At 39.8% G+C, this 16,120-nt stretch overlaps 1 protein-coding gene across 2 annotated transcripts in view; it reads left to right on the top strand.

The window, feature by feature from the left end:
- Positions 1-16,120, top strand: part of LOC126161294 (filamin-A) — a 917,852-nt gene that overhangs the window by 112,461 nt on the left and 789,271 nt on the right. The window lies entirely within an intron of this gene.

Here is a 16,120-nt window from a genome sequence, read left to right as displayed (position 1 = left end):
TCAGTGTAGTGGGGGTTACACTAGCAACCGCGATACCAGAGAGGAGCAACTGGCTCGATCAGTTTTATGGCTATCAGGATGGCATCCGCTGTATCGTACCTGACGCGAACGTCCGGCGGAGAAGTAAGTTGGTTGGTTTGGGGGAAGAGACCAAACAGCGAGGTCATCGGTCGCATCGGATTATGGAAGGACGGAGAAGGAAGCCGGCCGTGCCCTTTCAAAGGAACCATCCCGGCATTTGCCTGGAGTGATTTAGGGAAATCACGGAAAACCTAAATCAGGATGGCCGGACGCGGGATTGAACCGTCGTCCTCCCGAATGCGAGTCCAGTGTGCTAGGAGAAGTAAGTGCCATCAGGTGGAGCAAAAGGAGGCTACTCGAATGATTTATCCGCCAACATCGGCAGCATTGTTGGATCGTTCACTGGCGATACTGCAGGGAGGCATCGCAGATGGATGACCACTGGAAAAAGCAAAAAAGTTGGAAAAAATATCCACTTGCTGCAATGAATGACTGAAATCCCTAAATGTGGAAAACCAACACAATAATAATGAGGAACAACCAATTACGAGGTTAGTGATAAACCCCTATACCGCAACACTTTGTTTAAATAGTAAGCTGTGACACGGAGACGTCACAGCTGCAAGGGAAGGGCGCATATGGGTGGAGCATTTTGCTCGCAAAATGTGTCAAGCGACCCTACAGCACCGAGTGGCGATCACAGCAGAAATCTTAGGCAGGTTACTACCATGTTAACAGGTCGCTGTGGCCTCAACGAAAGAGTAAGAAAGGCGGTCGAGGTTTGTCACGAAACCGTATTGGGCATATTCGAGGGAGACTGTGGAGCCGTTTTATTGTATTATATAACCTTGTGCTGCCACCGTCGTCTGTATGGTGCGCACATCAAGAGGGAGCAAGGTGAGGGAGATTGGGGCGAAGGGTAGGCGATGATTTTCACTTTGCTCAGAAATAGAGAAGAAAATGGTAATGTTGCTGCAGAATGTCCTCCAGCTCTTGTTAAGCGAGTGGTTTGCACAGTATACTGTAGATGTACACAGTTTGCTTACCGACTTTCTAACGCTGCCACTTGCTGCACGATATTTGCTCCAGATACTCGGCGCATGAGATGACGATATTCCTCCCCCCCTCCAACCATCATCACATTGACAGTCACTTAGTGATGTGCCTTTGTTGTAATTGGTGTAAAATTCTGATGCCAACGGTATCCGCTGACAAAGTTTCGTTGTATGATAAAGGCTACTTCGCTACTGACGTAACGAGGCCGACGCGTAGGAAACGCGAGGGCTGTGACGAGTGTCGCAGCACAGCTCCGCCGTGGCCGGCGTTCGTATGCGTGACTCGCTGTGCACACAGCTGGCACAAAACTTGTACATTCTTGAAACGTTCACCATAAGCACACTGACCCGAAACAGGAAAACTGCACGACATAACATTAGAGCACGATAAACGAAACAAACTACTGTATTTTCGAGAGCAAGACAGAAAAATGAGTCGCCAGGGTTGCTCCACTTCTGGACATGGCCTTCGTGGTACACTAGAAGGTAATCAATTCAATCAGAAAAGTTACTTCCAACAGGCTAATGACAATGCGCCTACAGTGTGCAAATAAGAAAATTACCGTGATAAACGTAAATATCTCCACAAATGAGGATAAAAAAAAGACGCCAAATCAACAGAGAAATTCTGGGCAACATAGACAGTGATGGCAAAGATCCCCAAGTAGTAGGGAGATGGGGGCATGAACCCCAATCACGATTTCAAATTGATTTACAAATTAATTAAATTGATTGATTAACCCCCGACCACGCCCACGCCGATGCCTACTCCCACCCCCACCCCAGAATGACGTCATGTGTCTTTCTCCGCTGGCATGTGGGTCCCCGAACCCTTACATACCATCCCCACCTCCCTCCCTCTTCCACCTCCTATTCTATTGGCGAGTATTTCTATTCTTGGCGGAAACTTCGAATTTTGGTAGGAATCTCGAATTTTGGCAGGAATTTCTTTGTCCTAGGGCTGTGCTGAGCGCTCCCCCCCCCACCCACCCCCCCCCACCCCTCAGCTGAGAATTAGTGGGAAATTAATAACGGCAGTGCCCTTGTAAGTCTGTAGTTTCTTACTTTCTTTCTTTCTTCCTCTCTTTTTTTCCCCTAAAGTCGAGAACAACTGTGTCAGGAGAAATGATAAGTTTAATGTCGCAATATTTCTCACAAGATTACAGCTTTCACACAGTTTTCAACTCGCCAACATAAAAACAGCGCAATCGAAAATGCATCTTGCAATTAAACTTACAATTAAACTTTATAAGCTATGTCTCACCCTATCTCATGATTTTACAGCTATAATCCTATTTATGACTGTATTCACATTCTCCAGAAATCTTAATTCTACGCATCATGACTACAAAAATTATCAACATTGACTTTCACAAACATTGAATTTTTTAACCTAATTTTACTTTACAAAATTTACATTGACATCCTGCAATAGCTAAATCCTTTCATGTTTATCTATCCTATATATTTTTATGAAATTTTACATTCAAAATTGTTAATAGTAAGTTTTCATTAACATAAACATGTTGCGAAAACTGCAATATAAGAGAATATTATTGCCATGTCAAGATGAGCAACAAAAACTTAGTTAACAAAGATTTATCACTAACACATGAAAAATTCGCATTAACAAATTTTAAAATACAATCATAATTTCAATTGTTGTCCTTTTTTTAGATAGTAATCTGTGACAGTTCTTTCTCCTATCTGTACCATTGTTCACTTTTTCTTCAAGAGTTTCGACGTGTTTCCGTCGATCGTGGAATGACGGCCGGCTGCGCGCCTCGCTGTGTCTCCTTTGAGTACGGTATGATGCTCGGTATGCGTCTCGGCGCGTTTCCGTTGAGTGTGGCATGACAGTCACATGTGCCTCGCCATGTTCCCATCGAGAACGGAATGACAGTCGGCAGAGAGAAAGGTCTAAGTGTGTCGTGAATGCGTGGTAGCCATTGTTCCATTATGCATATGCCTATGGTGCTGCTGAATTGGAGGTCAATTTTTTGGCAGCCAAAACTTATCTACTTCCACATTCGTCGAATCCTTATGCCGATTCACCGTGGGTCGTTTCATCGGTAGATTTCCATACAAGCTGCTCTCTTCCATCTTTTTGGTATGCCATCTGAAAGAGTTGCATTCTGACATAAAGAACATCGAATATTTATGCTGTTAGAACAGTTAAATTAGATTCTCGTTGGTAGTTAAATGTAATAATGGTCTTTTATGGGAAGGAATTTGAAAAGGTTTCTTGATCTCTTCCGGTCCAGGCCCTTCTTTCTTCCATAAATTCTGCGTTGTGTCTTCTGTTCTTGATGCTTCTTGCTGTCTTCTTACTTGTGTCTTCGTTCTTCTCTGGACCGGGAGTTAGGACTGATCACCTGTTTAACATCGTTATCTTTTCTCCGTTGTCACGGCGTCTTCTTCACAGTTGGCGTATATTCTTCATTGTAATCGGTTGCTCATTTAAATAAGCTGAACAGCCTTCTATCCCTTACATGCTCCATCCCACGTGTTGTCAGGGTTTTTCACGCAGACGCTGAATTTTGTATCGTCTGATGACAGTTTCCGCTATTCTGCACATTGAGTTACAGAAACGCGTTTCTTCTTCTTTCTGTGGTGAATGTAAGCTTTCACTCGTCTTCGCCGTAGTATGTCCGCCTCCGTTCCGGTTATTTATCCCTTCATATGCAGCTTTGAATAGCTTGCGATAGAAGTGCCAAGTGACGAACAGTTCCGCAAAAACCATTGTTGGTAAAGGAATGAAGCTCACTTCAGAGTACAAGTTGCAGACTGCAAACTTTTGCACAGAGGAGTTGTCCTCTAGGCCCCTTCTTGTGTTACCTCGTGAGCTGATGACGTGCCAGGCACTCACACACTCGGCGTCCCTTCCTCTCACGCCTAACCGCCCTCCTCAGTCTCGTCGTCCATGTGGTCGCAGTGATGCTGCCGACTTCATGTTCAATATGTGACAATCTTACCTTCCTTACATCCTTCGATTATGCTATCAACTTTACAAACATTAAATGAATTTTTATATGACTTTACAAAAAGTATCATTAATTCTATCAAAAATTAGCTTTCCCTTTTTTTTCGTTTAACTTAATTCTACTATAAGACAAAGGTCACGGTTTCCTCATCTTCATCATAATGGATAGTAAGAGTGAGATTGATGGTGATGACGGTTAGTATGTTAGTAACCCCTTTTTTTATAACTACAGGTATATTATGTTGTTTTGAAAACTTTGCACCTTGTCTCCGACACGAGCGTCATTTTCTCTGCAATCTCTTCTTTTTGTCCTTAGTTGTAAAGGAACCTTAAAAAACACTTTTTTTTGTTATTGCCCTTCAAAACCTGTGTCTATTGATCTGTTGCACTGTTTTTAACTGCGTGCTTATCCCTTCCTCCTACTTTTTCGATCGCAAACTTTTGCATTCCTATCTTCCCTCATTGTACTTTTCCATATAGAAATCTTTTCTGGGTGAACTTAAGCTCCTACTGTTCTACCTCCTGCCACGAAATAACATGTTTCTTGCTTATCTTAATATTTCAATTCTCTTTCCTAATAGTTACCTCCTAACGACTTATTTCCCACATATTTCTATTTCAATATCGGATTGTGGTATCTTCTACAAATCTTATATGCTTCACATATTCCCCAAAATATCTCTTCAATTATTTTTGCTCACCGTCCTCGACGGAACAAAAAAATTGAAATGCCTATCTCCTTCCCCCTCAATCATCTATTTCCTACCAACTTCTTCACTTCTTTTCATCTACAAAAATCAGCTTTCTCCTCCTTCACACCACTTCTTTAAGGGAGAATCTACTACTGTTTCGTTAAACTTATGAAACGTCCCCTTTTGAAAAATTATACATGACTGACCTTAAACTGACACACAATATTTTTAGCGCAACGCAATCTCTGACTTTCAAACATCCCTACAAAAGAATGGCTCTGACTAACATTAACCTATACCTTTCACAAATCACTTACCTCACAAAAATCTTCATTACTCGAACTACTGCAATACAGCGAGCGCCACTACTGCCAGCTAAATAAAAGATTCAAACTACGGAAGGCACTAATTACTGATAGGCATAGTTAGCAATTGAAAGATTTTAATAGAGAACAAACAATGTATTTACCTTAATAGTCATAATATATATAGCAGTTCATGACATCCAGTCTTACAAATTTCAAAACTCCGCCATTTCTCTCCCCACATCCACCACTGCTGGCGGCTCACCTCCAACTGCCAACGCTACACGCTGTTCACAGCCAACTGCCCAACACTACAATGGCAGACAACAATGCAAACTAGCCACAGACTGCACACAGCACAGCCAGTGATTTTCATACAGAGCGCTACGTGGCGTTACCAATATAAAAACCTAAACAGCTTACTTACATAGCCCCCATGCTCCCCACAAAAAATTTTACAAATTGTTTTAGGCACTGGCCAATACAGATTTGAAAAAAATTTTCATAATTACAGTAAGAAAGATATCAAATGCACACACTTATTAATACAATGTTGGTCAAAAGCTAAAATTTTCTCACAGTCCATAAAGACAGTCCTGATCATTCATCACAGTAAAACTGCCATTTCTTTTCTCAAAGTCTGAGCAGTAAAAGACAATGCACACGGAAGTAGAAGATTTCCATGCAGTCTTGAAGAAGTAGTGTTGTCCTTCCAACAGAAAGACACTGCTGACTCTTGACATGCAGACAGGTAATGGGCCACAACAGAGGAAACCCACAGCAGAGTCATTCGACATTTTGAAGAATATTGGTAGGTAGGTCATCACAGAGTAGACCCACTGTAGTCCTGGTAGAGATTACGGTATTGGTGGGCTACCAGTCCTTATAGAAATAATGGTATTGGTGGGTCATCAAAGGTGCAGACCCACTGCAGTCCTTGTAGAAATAATGGTATTGGTGGATCATCAAAGGTGTAGATCCACTGTAGTCCTTGCAGAGACAGCCAGCAACCACCTATTGCGACTGTGCAGGTGCCACAATCACCATCGAAGAGTCTTGTGGACAATATAGCAAGTCCATGAACCACCACTTGTGCACTCACAAAAATTTTTTTGAAATGTCCTTCGAACCAGCAATGCTGTTATCCAGTCCCTTGCTGAATTATTAACACATATGCAAACACTATCAGTCCCTACTTCTCACATATTGTCCATATACTATGACCAACAGAAACGTGTGTAGTGAAATGTAACTTACAAGTTAATAATATGATGAACTGGTGTCAATTACAATTTTATAACATAAGAATACAATTACAAAGGTGCAAAATACATCATTAAAGAACATAACAATACAGATAACATTTGTAGTACAGGCTTTACAAAAGAATCGAAATAACATATACATCAGTGTTACAGGAATTATGACATAAGTACATACATAAAAGATCAGAATAACTTTCGAAACATCAACTTCAAACATGAGCATTAAAACAAAATAGAATAAATAATGTCTAAGCATCTTTACAAGGTAAATAACATATTATCAGAAAAATTCTACAACATAAATCTTATTAGCTAAACACATACAGACAGGAAAAACACAAATTCACATAGTGTAATAACACCAAAATACAGGACAGGGTTTGTTGTCAGTGTAACATTTGGTACTGCAGTCCAACCCAAAACTTCATTACATAGATTTTTCGTCTTATTTCAACATTTGTTTCCACCAAAGAAATCCTATCCAAGCATGCTTTCTGTATTTATATGTTCACATTTTTCTTATGTCATTATTTATTTTCCATTATCTTACCTCATCATTTATTTCCAAGAAAATCCTACCTATACCTGCTTTCTGTACTTTTTTTGTATACCTTTTCAATGCATTTCTTCCAATTCATCACAACTCATTCTCTTATATAGTCTACCCCCTCTTAAGCTAACTTAAATCTACTGAGCTCAGATGTAAACTAAGGGGCGAGGCAATGCAGCAACATAAAACAATTAATACAAACAGCAATGAAAAAAATGGAAATTGTCAAAGCAAGCTACAGTAAATCTAAATTACCAAGCAATGCAACATTACAACTAATATGAGCCAATGTGCAGCAACAAGAAAAATAAATCAGTAGTAAAACTAGCTTAACAGAGTAATAAAAAGTGAAATTTAGTAGCACTATGCCTGGCAAACAGCAGCAGCAAATGCAATAACTTATATCTAAACACGACAAAGCTCAAGCAGAAAAAATATTACATTAAAGACAACAATGCAGACAAGGGAAATGTATATTCACATCTTAATGTCTATGTAATTAAAGTGATGCACCACAAGAAGTTATTCTACCAAAAAAATTACCAAGTAGTTGAAAAGAAAATTCCGTATGCAATTCCTGTGAAGAGAAATGTCTTTTTATGCTCCTTCGTTTTTTGAATAGATGATAAAATTATTTACTGGATCTGTAGGCATAAAATATTTATATTAGTACATCTATTAAATTTTATTTTAACCAATGCTGCTGCAGCTAGAAACTTGATATTAAACAAAATGAGTAAATAAATACATAAAGCAAGTCATATGGCATTTCTCTCAACTAGCAAGACAATAGCCGTGAAAAAAATGGCTCTGAGCACTATGGGACTTAACATCTTAGGTCATCAGTACCCTAGAACTTAGAACTACTTAAACCTAACTAACCTAAGGACATCACACAACACCCAGCCGTCATGAGGCAGAGAAAATCCCTGACCCCGCCAGGAATCGAACCCGGGAACCTGGGCGTGGGAAGCGAGAACGCTACCGCACGACCACGAGATGCGGGCCATAGCCGTGAAATGTTTCTCATCGTTTGATTAGGCATTTTAGTAAATATCATAAATTAAGAGCTCCAAAGTATAATCATATGTTTTCAAGTTTGAGCATGTTTTATTTGTGATGCTTTCTACAAAGGAATGTCAATAGCGAGGATAATGGCCTCCCTTTTTTTTCTACCTGTGCCTCTGAAAAGGCACACACTAATGGCTTTTTCTCCAGGCGTCTGACACAGCTGGGTGCCCACGACGCATTACGTGCAGGTGGTCACTTAACTTTCTTACGGAAATATTTACGACAGCAGTTTCCGCTACAGTGACAGTCTCATATAAAAATATTTCACAGGTCAAGAATTTGCGTTACAAATCTGTAGAAACAAAATCCTATTGATATAACAGTGTCCAAAAAATTTTCGTCGGCATTGTGATACATTCATTCACGCATTTACATACATTTGATATCTCTTAAAGTACGATTCTTGGTTTCCAACAACCTTTTTCACAAATCAGCGTCCCTAACCACTACTCATTATTCCTTACCTTATTACACATATACATATTCATAGACATTCTTCAATATTTCATCATAATAAATACGTAGCATAATCAAATTCCTCATATAGCATCATCTCATTGATCATAAACATACCTCAACAGCATAATACACATCGTTGTCATAATAATAACATCATAACACCTCAGTCAAATCTCAAAATCGTCGTAGCTCTCTGGAATAATGTCAAAACCTAAAAAAAAATCTCTGCTCATTTCAATAGTGTCATCTACCTCAAACGTACTTTAAAATCATGCTCCCTTACCAAATACATCATTCAAAGCTCTCATAGTATCACAATGGTTCCGAAAAAATATGAACAGTTCACAAAGTACAGACAAAATACAATTTCGTACGTGTGAAGTTACCCAACTGTGTAATTGCGTAAACTTGTGCCACTGATGTAGTAAAAAAATGTTTGTTTCTCTGTTAAATAATCAGGTAGCTGTGTAATTCTGTGTTGGAGAAATATGGTACCGATGTGTAAAGTTGTATAGGCAAATACCATATTAGCTAGGGCTCCTTGTGCTTGCCACACACACAGTACACAAAGTATGTAATTATACCCTCAGGTGTTACAGATTACAGCAATGGAATGAAATGTATCACGGAAAACTTTCTTTGTAATTCAAAAATCTTGAAAAATAAATGGTTTAAAGTACAAAATTAAGCACTCAAATGCGTGTCCTGTAGCGCTAAATGTGCGTCTTGCTGTAAGATAATTCTGTGGAAGTGTTGTAGTTATCGCCCTCTGTAAGCAAAGTCCTGCTGAAGTCAATGTACTTACCTCATCATAAACAAAAGTGAAATGCCTTGCGTATAGATATCATAGTTATTACGTACCTTACCATGATCAAGAAAGTACTATAATGTAATGTATTGTTGTGCTACGAAAGAGGCTGTCTCATTGTAGCTATACCACAAAAGTTACTACTAAAACGTGTTTTACTTTCCAGAATAATTCAGAAAAACTGTGCAGGTATAAAACAGAAACACCGCAAAAGCAACATTGTAAATTGTCACTCATTACTAGCGTCGTGATAAAATCGTGTAGCTGTCACATAAACTAACCACTGTGTCATCTGGTATCTCACAGAAAGTACTTTAAATCCAGAATGTATTTTCAAGTAAACAAAAATGTTGCATTAAAATCTCATTAGCAGTAGTGGTAAATGTTCTAAGTATGTGAGCCTTATAGTCGTTACGTAATCGTGCAACAAACAAGCAAGAATGTTCACACACAATAACACTGTGTCGTCTGTTCACAATAACAATGCACTCGTAATTTCTGTTTGAATAAGTTCTCTTGGTTCTTGACTGGATATTTAACTTCAAACATTGTTGCATGTTAACAGATTCTAAGTCTGACAAAGCATACTAATAACGTGAAGTGAAAAGTTATATGGCAAAGACAAAGTTAAAAGGCAGATTATCTCTCAATAAACGGTTTTACATGTGAAATATGGTGTAACCCTTTGCTCTTCCTAGTACGCAGAGTTTCAACTTTAACGCAATTATCATGTGGTATACGTCGGTAAAGAATACTGGAATTTTTCTCAAGGTCAGCGTCTATGTTATTTTTCCCTGAGCCAGCGGGCGCACGTGGCTGCCTGCGGTGCGAGTCATTGTCTGTTTCTTTGTTGGCGCGCGTCGTTACTGGGATTAGGAGACCTAACTTCTAGAAATTCACCTTGTCGACAGGGCCATGCTCTGTTTGAATCCCGCCAGTTCTGATGGAATTCAGGTCTGTCGTTCTGTTGGTAGTTTACATAGTTTCTTGTTTGTCGGTCATGTGGTGGAGAATTTCTCCCGGAATTGTAACTGCGCGCTGAACTGTTGCATCTGAAGTTATTCTGTCTCCCTTGATAATAATTGTTTTGGTTTCCATATTGTCTGTTTCTATGGTTATCTCTGTCATATTCATAGTTACGGAAGTGCGATCTTTCTCTGTAACTATTACTCTGCCAGTGGTTGTCATATGGGTGGTGTCTGTTTTGTTCACGATTTGCGTTGTAAGAATAGCCTTGTCGTGTTCAGTTATTATTTCTTTCATGGCGGAATTGTGACGGATGTGATCTGTAATTGTTGTGTTCCTGTTTTCGCGTTCCGCGATTGTCAGTGTCAATTTCTGATTCTTGTAAGAGTCCCTGAAAAGCTTCAATGTCGTCTTTGCAACGTCCTGCCAAAATAATATGTCGTAAATGTTCAGGTAATTTGATTAAGCAAATGCGGATGAGTTCCGAGGGGCTGTATGGGTTTGACAGCTACTGATTCTTGTGCAACATGTCTTCAAAATATTTGACAAGACTGGAAAATTCAGATTGTTCAAAGTGTTTCATCATCATGATGCTATGTTTTACTCAGTCTTGTGTAGCTTGAGACCAATATGCTGAGAGGAACGCATGGTAAAATTCTCCTTCACTGTGACAATCGTGAATGACCAATCGCATTCTTTCAGCTGGTTCATTCTCTATGTAGCCACACATAAATTCTAATCTGTGCTCTAACGACCAGTTGGGAGGAAAACAATGAGAGAATTGATGGAGCCATGCTTGTGGATGAATGTCGTTGCCAGAATTCTTAAATGTTTTGAATTTATGTGTAGTAATGAACAGCTTATAGTCAAAATCATCATGTCGGCGAGTCATATGTCGGTTATTGTTACGTCGTTTCGGCGGTTCCATCTCAAAATTCGGTGTGCCTTGCCAATTTCTTTCATAATTTCCGAAGTGTCCTGTGTTATTATTTTGTGGTTCTTCCGTATTTCTAAGTCCCTCTTCCCGTGTTGGAGCGCGAGTGTCCTCTGAAATATGTAATTTTTGTATTACTTGTGCCAACTGATGTTGTACTTCCCGGATTTCTCTTTGGTGTTGCGTATTAATTTGATTCTGATTTTGTTTTAATTTCTTAATTTGTTCATACTCTTCTGTGTCAGTGATGGCTACAGGTCTTGTGTCATTCAGATCATCATCTACCTTTGTAGGTAAGTTAGTGAACTGATCTGAAAGTTCGGCTACTTTATCCTTTAGTGAAATTATTTCCTCTGTGTGTTTTTCTGAACCAAGTTTCAGAGTGTCCATTTGTGTTGAAATCGTATCTACTGTGTCCTTTAAGTTTTCCTGAGTTTTTGCAAGTTGCGTAACCGAATCGGTAGATGCAACTGAGTCAATTTTAGCTTGCAAGGTCTCATGATTTTCATGAACAGTAGTTTGCAGTTCTTTTATGGCTGCTTCGTGATTCTGTAATGCATTTTCATGACGCGAAAAAATTGGTTGGAAATGCTCACAAATTTGTGTTTTTACGTCATTACAGACTTTTTGACATTTCGATTCGATTTTATGTAACTCAGTAGTTAAATCTTCACGTGTTTGTTCAAGTGTGGTGTCTAACTTTTGAAGATTTTGTTCCATTGCGTCTAACTGTTGCTGTGTTTGTCTCTGGTGTTGTTCCATTGTGTCTAACTTTTGAAGATTTTGTTCCATTGTGTCTAACTTTTGAAGCTTTTGCTGTGTTTGTCTCTGATTTTGTTCCATTTGGTGCATTAGCTGTAATAACAATGCATTAGTGTCTGGAATCTGTTCCTCTATGCTTTTCGGCAGTGCATTTGCACCGGCAACATTCACATTTTGACAAGCAGAAAATGTGTCTTGACTTATTTGAGAAAACGGTGAGGACGCAAAACCTGAATCTACAGTATTTGCAAAATTGTGTCCTGTCATTTCGGATTCCTGAGGCGAGCTGTTGCCGAGCGATCGATCGATAATGCTTCGCTCTTCACTAATTGTTTCACTGCCTATGCCATTGTTTGCCGCCCGCTCCATTTCCCTGTGCACAATTACCAAAATACTATGTTGAACATTAGTCAATTCATTACTCGATGGCGCTAACACACTGCTTTCGTCTTCACTGTCATTCTCAGTTTACTCTGGAGCCTAGTATTACGTTTTTCACACGCCATTATTGTCACAATATTTCACACGACAACACAGAAAAACACAATTTGGAGAGCAAAAATAGGGGAACACATTAATATAGCACTGATAATAATATCTAGTTAATTGCAAGCGCAGCTGCGAAATACTTGGTGCAAATCTACATGCATGCCACAACTGTTTTACTTACAAGAATGAAAAACTACAACTACAAAGGAAATTCTCTCTACAATTACTCGCTAGCAATAAACAAAGGCTGCACTAATTGCACAAACTACAAGAAAAAAATCAGAAGATTCCAGTGAGGTATCCTCGGCTAAGGGTCGACATATGAAACGTCACCTTTTGAAAAATTATACATGACTGTCCTTAAACTGACACACAATATTTTTAGCGCAACGCAGTCTGACTTTCAAAAATTCCTACAAAAGAATGGCCCTGACTAACATTAACCTATACCTTTCACAAATCACTTACCTCACAAAAATCTTCATTACTCGAACTACTGCAATACAGCGAGCGCCACTACTGCCAGCTAAATAAAAGATTCAAACTACGGAAGGCACTAATTACTGATAGGCATAGTTAGCAATTGAAAGATTTTAATAGAGAACAAACCATGTATTTACCTTAATAGTCATAATATATATAGCAGTTCATGACATACAGTCTTACAAATTTCAAAACTCCGCCATTTCTCTCCCCACATCCACCACTGCTGGCGGCTCACCTCCAACTGCCAACGCTACACGCTGTTCACAGCCAACTGCCCAACACTACAATGGCAGACAACAACTGCACACAGCACAGCCAGTGATTTTCATACAGAGCGCTACGTGGTGTTACCAATATAAAAACCTAAACAGCCTACTTACAAACTATCCACATGCTGATCTCTATTTTTCTTCTTACGTTCAATTCTTTCCCCAGAACACATTTCGTTTGCAGAAGAGTTACATTAGTTGTTACTTTCCTGCCTTTTCATCATTATTAATTTACCTCCTTACGAAATTTATTTTATTTAATTAATCGAATTAAGTACAAGTTAAAAGTTTTATTTATGTGCATTTCTCTCTCTATCCTATTCTTTGATTTCAGGACATTCAGTACAGCTAACTTCTCGAGTGGACTCTTTTTTTTCTTTTTTCTTTTGTCTAACCTTTGTATATAGAAAAGAACTTTATTTTCAACGCTGTAACCTTCCTATCTCTTGGTGCCAATTTACAGAATGTCTATGTTTTACTTTAGTTACTGGTGGGAATTCAGTTCTAACTACGTATCACTATTGGTGTTATTATTGGTGCTTTATCCTCATGGCATACTATTACTTTCTCCGTTTCGTATAAACGCGCTACATCTTCTACAGTTTGGTCATCATCATCAATTCTTGTCCTACTGTCTATATTCATCGTTTCTGACTCCTGTTCCTCATCATCGTCGGTCGATTCTCAGAGAATTGAATCCCAGCCTGCTGGTGTCTGTATTCGATCTCTCCTTAAAGTACTTCAAAATTTGGCTTATTAAAATTAAATCTATTTACATTTTTGATTATACAATTGACTTCATTGTTCGATCGAATTACTTATGACTGGTCTTTGTACCTCTCATCTCGTCAATTTTGTCTTTTACCTGGATTTGGTGGCGTCACCTTGACTTCCTCTATCGGTTCATTTCGCATATTTTGACGCGCTGAAGCTTGACTTTCCCAACCTTTCTTCGTTCTGGTCATTCCACTTCCACCTGAGTAACCTGGATTTTGTAGCTGAAAACTTCTAAACCTTCCGCCTTCGTTTGCACGGGGATTGTATCTCGGATCATAGTTACCACCGTAGTTGCTAGGACCAAATCCTCTATTATAATTCCTCGGTCCCCCGAAACCATAATTGTTATTTGCCCTCTGTGCGTTACCAAAACCACAGTTATTATTGTTCTCCCATGGGCGACTGCCACTCCTTACAAAACCGTTACCTTTTCCTACGTTACTATTACCGTTGGAGTTATTATTAAAACATGATCAAAATGGCTCTGAGCACTATGCGGCTTAACTTCTGAGGTCATCAGTCGCCTAGAACTTAGAACTAATTAAACCTAACTAACCTAAGGATATCACACACATCCATGCCCGAGGCAGGATTCGAACCTGCGACCGTAGCGGTCGCTCGGCTCCAGACTGTAGCGCCTAGAACCGCACGGCCACTCTGGCCGGCAAAACATGATCGGTCGCTGTTATTCCCCCTACTATTGTTTCCTCTGCTTGTACGATGCCGTCTTGCGTCATCTTCACTGAAGATGAATTCAAGTTCTCTTAACATTCCTTTAAATGCTTGTTTGTTATCTCCTGCGCTACCAACTAATGACTGCTGATAACGTAACGGTAACTTCGTTGTGCACAACCGTATCAGTTCCCCATCACTGTATGGATTATCTAGACACTGATTTTTCTTTGTCATATCTTCGAAAAATCTAACGGGTTTCTTTTCTCCTGAATTTTCGAAAAACTCTTTCAGCAACAACTCATACTTTATCCTGTTTTGTGTTTCTGTCGACCAGTACCGCTCCAAGAATGCAGTTTTAAATTGTTCATATGAATGACAGTTCGCCTCTACTCTTTGCACGGTTTCCGCTATTGCGCCGTCCATATGCCCACAAATGTAGTCAAGTAAAGCTAAGCGGCCAATGCTCTTGTAAACCGATCTGAAATTGATTTATGAACGTGCGTGGATGTAAGCCGTTCCCACTTTCTTTGTAATTTTGGAAGTCTCTGACTGTCAAAAAGTGATCATTGTCAAATTTTTCTCTTCCGCCATACGGCGTTTGTGTTTTCACAACATGACCCGTTTCTTTCAATTGTGTCATATTTTCTTGTTCTCGGTCTACTAATTTGGGCCTCGAGCTGACACATTTATGTCCCGTTTAGCATCGTATCTACGCAGTGGTGTGCAGTTGTCTACATCGTACCGTTCCTCGTGTATCGGATTGAAAGATTCGTTTACATTTCCCGTTACTGGTTTCGTGTTTTGCCTTTCTATTAGCTTTACATTGACGTGCGGTCTGTAATCTGTTGTGCTGTAACTCGGCAATTGTGGACTTGGTAGACGTGTCGCCGCAGTTTGCTCCGCTCTCGCGTCACCCGCGTACTTTCGGAGGGTCGGCTGCCGCTCTGCTGGAATGCGCGCTTCTACCGTTTCTCGCCCCCATGTCAGGTGTGGCCGCACATCACCTACTTCGCTCCCCCGTGTTAACTGTTCCTTTCCTATTTGTTTTTGTTCCGCTTCGATGATTACTGACGCAGCCTCTTGTGGATAAACGACTGGAATTTAATGACGTTTTTGTGTTCCCGCTACTGCTACGGAAGACTGCACAACTGACTTTTTCTTTTCTGGGTTACTGTGTATTACTATATCGGATGATACTGCCGATTCCGCCACCTCGCTACTACTTTCTGTAGGATTCTCGATACACCGTTTCAATTCTGTGCAAAGGTCTTCAAACTGTTTCGGATTTTTCGAGACTATGTTTTCAAAGCGTGTGTCAGATCCTTTTAATGCGGCTCGCTTGACACGTTTTCTGACATTGAGCTCTTCCACGATTTGTTGCGCCTTACCAGACGTCTTAAGTGCTAACTTATCCACTCTTTGATTAACGTTAGACACTGCATCCTTCGCCTGGTCAACGTCAGAACGCATCTTCGTCTGGTCAGCCATTAACGCGTGAGTCTCTCGCCTCTCTCCGGTTTTCAGTAAACTGTTCATTGACTTCTGTTCGGAAT

Source organism: Schistocerca cancellata, chromosome 2, assembly GCF_023864275.1.
Source record: "Schistocerca cancellata isolate TAMUIC-IGC-003103 chromosome 2, iqSchCanc2.1, whole genome shotgun sequence".
Classification (NCBI taxonomy): Eukaryota; Metazoa; Arthropoda; class Insecta; order Orthoptera; family Acrididae; genus Schistocerca; species Schistocerca cancellata.
Note: the sequence above shows the minus strand (reverse complement) of the source record. Positions and strands in the feature narration are given on the sequence as shown.